This window comes from Girardinichthys multiradiatus, chromosome 4 (genome assembly GCF_021462225.1).
Source record: "Girardinichthys multiradiatus isolate DD_20200921_A chromosome 4, DD_fGirMul_XY1, whole genome shotgun sequence".
NCBI lineage: Eukaryota > Metazoa > Chordata > Actinopteri > Cyprinodontiformes > Goodeidae > Girardinichthys > Girardinichthys multiradiatus.
This window is the reverse complement of record NC_061797.1, coordinates 39,263,619-39,269,727: the sequence shown is the minus strand read 5'-3', so window position 1 is coordinate 39,269,727 and position 6,109 is coordinate 39,263,619. Positions and strand designations below refer to the sequence as shown.

Genomic DNA, 6,109 nt, shown 5'->3' with positions numbered 1-6,109 from the left:
AGTCTGTCTTGATCTGAGGATTAGGCTAGTTGTTCCAATTACAGCCTGGTGCCTTGAGGTTTGTCAGGCATTGACACAGACGCCTGTCGATGGCCCCGGTGCATATTCCAGGACCTTTGTTGAGTGACAGGTACCAGCTTGCGAAGAGATTATGGTGCTCTGGGAGTGTGTATCTCATGAGTTTCTCTGCTCACTCATATCATAGTTCTCTCCAACAAATGAACCCCTTCCTACAGTGGCTATACTATGAAGGTTGATCAGTATGAAAGTGTGCAATGTTTTTAGTTTTTTTTTTTTCCCATGAGAGCTCCTAATAACTGTCTTGCCTCCACAGATGGAGGAGCATGAATACCAGGGTAAGTGTGTTGATGCATCTGCAAGCTATTAAGTGATGAGGTGGATGTTTTTATAGTGCTCCGGATACAGGTTAAGGTGTTAAAACTTGGAAGAGTCAGGAAAAAAGAAGCCAAACTCTAATTACCTTTCAGGATTACAAAAATTAACCAATGGACCATCAGCACCTTACAGAGGCATCATTACAAATTTTTGCTGATACAGTTACAAAGCAGCATCACTTTGTAATCTAGAAATGACTATAAACATATGCTGGAACAGTTTATTTTTCTATGGAAACACAAACATCTTGTGGACTTCACAGCATAATGGTTTTTAAGTGTTCAACTTGGAGGTATGTGTGAATAGAAGAAAAAATACTGAAGAAAGAAAGAGATGGGATTTCTCTGTGGGATTATAATTCAGCTTTCATGTCTGTGTAGTCCCTGAGACAAAAATGTTCCAAATGAAAAACAGATATTGAATTTTCTTCTGCTCATAACCTGACAGTTTTCTTTATCTGGTTTGTGTGTGGTAACACCCTTTGGCTAGGGTCACTTCAAAAACCAATGGCAGCAGCATTACTTAAGATAGTACTCAAGCTCCCACCAACAAAAGCCTGTTTATGATGCAAGCCTGGCCCTTGTGCCCTCTCTTGCCAATCGGTGCATTGCCTCACACTGAAGCCAAGTTTGACTTGAAGGTGCTCTCCTGCTGCCATTTTGGGCTAAATCTGGCTGAGCCCAGGGAGCCAAGGCTTGACCACCAGGTGCTCACTGGTCAGCTCTCCCCTAGGCCTGACTGCAGGAGAGTGACACAGTCTTCCTTATATGGGAGAGGAATGACAAAAATGTTGTCTCCCTTCATCAAGACCTTTGAAACACTTTTTTCTGACCTCTCCTCTGAGATCAATTTGCCATGGTGAACGCTACCAGGAGCCAAAGCAAAGTTCTTTTAGATCCTTCAAGCTTTGATACTGAAAACCCTCATGCACCAATGGCAACATTTAGCTGAACACTTTGACTTTATTCTCAACTTTGAACAGAGGATAGACACACAATGAGTGCTTTCCTTTAAAGCCACCCAACCATCAATGTTTTTTAACTTAAGAGTTATATGCTGTGATCAGTTTTATTAAACTGTTTTCAACCATTGTTCTCAGTTTGCAATGGAGCGATTCACAGCAAACTCTAAGGTGGCGGGCATAGAAGTCTGCTCCTCTAAGTCTAAAACTATGAATCTCAACAATAAAAAGGTGGGCTTTCTTTCTGGGGGTCGAGCGTTAGGCTCTGCCTCCGAGAAAGGGGTCCAAGTATCTTGGTTTCTTGTTTGGAGTGATGTAAGATGGATGCTTGAAGTAGAGCTACTACTGCTTCTCCACTTCAACACAATTCACTGTTGGTGGTTCAAACATCTGATCAGGATCCTGGGTGCCTCTCTCTGGAGGTTTTCTGGGCAAGTCCAACAAGGAGGAGACCCAGGAGTTACCCAGAACATGTTGGACGGACTATATATTCCTTCTGGCATGGGATTACCTTGGAATCCACTTGAATGAGCTTGTCTGTGTCATTCCATAGAGCAATGGCTGGACTTTCCTCTGAAACCTGATTGTGAATAAGCAGAAGACAGTAGATGGGTGAATGGATGGGCACATCTACTAAGGTCAAACAGTGTCATTACAGCCAATCATGTGCAAACCAAAAATTTGCAGGAAGAAAGATTAGGGGCAGCCACTACAGGTACAACAAATAACCAAAGCAGGGTTAACAGATTTTCTAGGAAAGTGAGGGCATAAGTTTAATAGTTTGTCACTGTGCTTGATTCAGACAGTGTCACCGATAAACATCAAAAACAAAGTGCAGGAAGATGAAACCTAATATTTTTTTGGATGATTTTATCTGCATTGATAAACTGGAAGGAAGCATAATCTTCATTTTACAAATGTTAACTATGCAGAAAACTATGGTAATGCATTTTGTTGTCAAGTCATTGAGGGGAACAAATGGAGTTTTGACCAAAATTCAGAATGAAAGACTCACCTTCACCACCTCCACCTTCCAGTGACTTTTCGGTGCGTCTCCCGGCCGTCCAATCAGCATCCTGTCCGTCTGATTCTCCATCCAATCACCTTCCGACGCCTTGCTTTTAAAGGAGCTTCTACTGTGTTCATCTTCGCTTGTCAGCTGAGCTCATCCCTCCTCCACCCCACCTCCACCATCTTCCTTCACATCTACTCCTGGTTCCTTGCTCCCTGGCCGCCAATCCACCACCGGTGTCGGATCACGGGGAAGACATATTTAAATCTAAGCCTTACAAGTGATCATCTTAGATCATGTCATTCTCAGCCTTCATGTCTTCCTCCCAGGTCCGAGCGCCAAAGAAATAACCATGTAATTTCTCATCATTAAACTTTTCTAATTGCCATCCCTCTCTTTGTGAGTCTTTTCAGATTGAACTATCATGTAACAGGCTAGCCTCACTCTCGAGGCACAGATATGGCTGCTGATGTTTATCTACAGCTCAGCAGTGAGTCAGAGGGGCTGGGCAGAGCAAACTGACATGACTCGGCTGGACTCAAACGCCTCTCATCTGGTCATCTCTGCCCAACCCCCTCCCCACTCCATCTACTGACACACACAAAACATGCACATGCAAGCTTGTCATCTGGGAGGCCAGCAGTGACTTTACACCCACAGAGATGTGTGCTAGGTTTGGTACTTAATATTCACCACCTGGTGTTGTTTACATGCCTTTAAATATGAGATATGAGCTGGTTTTTTGATGGATTTAATGAAAAACATTAAAGGTTCTCTCTGTGTTTCAGAATAAGTACATTCTTATCTTGGTAACCTCCTTACAGTTTTATTGAATTGCATAGGAAATCTTGTCTCCATTTGTGTTGGGCGTAATGTTATCCGGCAGTGATGTTAGCCAGCTTTAATTAAATATGAATGCAGAGCTGTTGGTTGCTTGTTTTGTTGAGCTCTGGCCCGGGAAGAAAAGCTCAACCAGTCGGTCCTGTTGGTGACATCCTACACCCCTGTGCCACTCTGTAACGGGAAATCTTGGTGGTCTTGCATAAAACTGAGCTGGGAATCACCTGCATTTAGATTTAATGGATTCAAAATAACTCCCAAGCTTGCTCTTTAATGGACAAGGGATGGGTGGGAAAAGAGGCCTCCTGCTCCACACTTGTCTCCGTGTTTCATGAAAAACATTTTCAAATTGCACCCTGGCACAGATAATTTACTTATTCTGTGTAATTGGATGGTGACCAGGGTTAATATGTAGGCTGTCATTAAATGGAAATGTAGAGTTGTAAAGGGGGACTGTATGATACAGGGAGTCTTTTCTATTGAGCTGCCCAGATTGTGAGCTCCTTCAGAGACCTTCTTTATTTGAGGCAACTCAAGCATGAATTCTGCGAGGGAAAGATTTGAGACAGTTATATTCATGTCTGTTTGTTGCCTGGTTGAATGAAATGACCTTTAAGATAAAGCGAATCTCTTGAGCAAGTCAGGTGAAGAAAAGGCGCACAAATAAGGCAGATGTGGTGAAAAGAACTTTTTAAATTCTGCAGTGAAGGAGGGCTGCTGGGATGTGGATAGTTAAAAGAAATCTGGTATTTGCTGGTAACCCTCCTCTGCTGCCATGACAATGCCACAAGGGAGGAAGCATTTACTGTGGACGCTCCTTATTTTGATTCAAACAAGATGGAGCACCAGGGATTAACTTTTTTTTTTCAACTTTTTGCACTACTGTTAACCATTGTTGTGTAATCCTCTGAAAAATAACTTTGGTTGTGAGGGGGTAGGGTGGAATAATACTGGGTGATCTAAAGGCTGGTTAATTACGCTGCTCCTTCGTCCTCCATTCATAGGAAAGGCATATAATTAGTCCACGAAAAGCAATGGAATTTTCATCGTATGGGCCTATTTTAATTCCTCCTGATTCTGATATAGAACGCCAAACCTCTGTGGCTTCAGGAGAGGTTTGCAACCTGCATTCTTCTAGAGACAGCAGCACTGTAAAACCTAACCAAACAGCTAAACATGGCTTAAAGACAAACCATTAAAAGCCAAAGAATGTGCAAGTAAACTCAGTAATAAGAACAACAAAACTAAACCCTTTGATTCCTAGTCCATATTCTGTTTTTCCTGGTTGTACATTGCTGACTGTAATATGCCACGACTCACCAGTTTTGCCACCTACGAAGAGGGCAGTCTCTGGGTTGCTTGGGTAATTTTGGCAAGGAAGTTAATCATACACCTCAGGGCAGTGCCATGCAAGAAAAGCAGTGTTTGTAAACCTGCCCCCACGGCTCTGCCCATAATTGGCTCTACAAGTGACTGCCCCAGCTTCCTGTCAGCATTATATCTGTGTTCACACCAACCCCGCTGGTAAGACATTTATTCCTTAGAAACATGGCTGCTGTTTTGATCTTTGGACTGTGAAAGCAAAGTAGCTCTCACAATGGTAGTAATGTGGCGAGGATTTTCCAGGCTGTGGAGGAAGTCAGATAAAAATGTCCTGCTGCCTCTCCATCAAAGTCAAGAACAGGACTTTCTTACTTTGCTTTTCTGTTAGATTTGTTGATGATGTTTAATCAGTGAAGGTTTGTAATTGAAAACTGATTAAAAGAACCACGGTTGGCCTTTATGTATTTTACTCTAATTTGGACATGCAGAAGTAAGCATTTAGCCTTAAAAAGGGAAGGTTTATCCAGAATTTAGATATGTTGGCATGTCTAAAAACATTTCTTAAGTGGGTCTAAAATAGGAATGGAATTTTGTTGAACATCAAGTCCTGTAGCATCTACAGCATAAGTGTGCCACTTTTGATGCAACAATGTTTTGTATAGTACAAGTCACATAGTAGTGTCTCAGGACTGAGTAGGTTAATTTTGTTGTGATGTCACCATCTTGTTTAATTTTAATTTTACAGACTTAACGATTATCTGGAGATAAAAGTTAAACTCCCTATCTAGCCAACAAGTGGCTCCAGACAGTTAAATTATAGTTTGTTGAATTAATTGGAAAGTAGGTCATACTGTGTCAGCTGGAGCTACCTTGACCATTTAGCAACCCAGGGTAAAAGAACTTCAACTGTGCACACCGAGCTTTTGCATTGTATAATAAGGGACTATGAATTGTATGGTTGCAACATTTACAGTTTTTTTATGTAAAGTACTAAGTGAGTAAAGTAGCAAGCTGTGAAAAATGTTTTTGTTTACATTGTACACTACATTATGTCCGGCTCTTTCTGTGGGAAGTTAGTGCAAGATATTGCTTTTTCCAATTGTGTGCTTTCTTAAAGCTAAAAAAACCCTGTCCATGTCAGCAACACTGCAACTGCAGTGATTCAAAGATCGGAACCATTCAGCTATGAATGCAATGCCTATATCGCAAAGAAATGCTTAAGGAGCAATAAGATTAGCAGTCCCAGTATGTCAATTAAACAGTGTTAATGAGTTATGTTAGGTTAAAATTGAATTTCTTTTTCATTTAATTAATGAGTTGCAAAAATAAATTGTTTGATTGATAATGCATTTAATTCTTGATTGCATTAAATATGTGCTCCCCTCTTATAATATTCATATATCAGCTGAAGTGAACATTTTTGTGTAAATTCTAAATAAATAATACAAATATATAAGGAAATTGCCCCGGCGATAGAGATAGCTAAGTAGAAAGGTCTATAATTAATCATTCAGACTGATTTTGTGAGACTAATTCATTTTTGAACAATTGTGAGAATGACTGGGGTATGAATAGTA

The 6,109-nt window shown here is 41.0% G+C and overlaps 1 long non-coding RNA gene across 1 annotated transcript; it reads right to left on the bottom strand.

Moving 5' to 3' along the window:
* Positions 1-602: 602 nt before the first annotated feature.
* LOC124867637 lies at positions 603-2,543 on the bottom strand. The gene is made up of 2 exons (XR_007038114.1): positions 2,373-2,543; positions 603-1,937 (listed from the first exon to the last, which is right to left on the bottom strand). It is a non-coding gene; the product is annotated as an uncharacterized LOC124867637 (long non-coding RNA).
* Between the last annotated feature and the right edge of the window lie 3,566 nt (positions 2,544-6,109).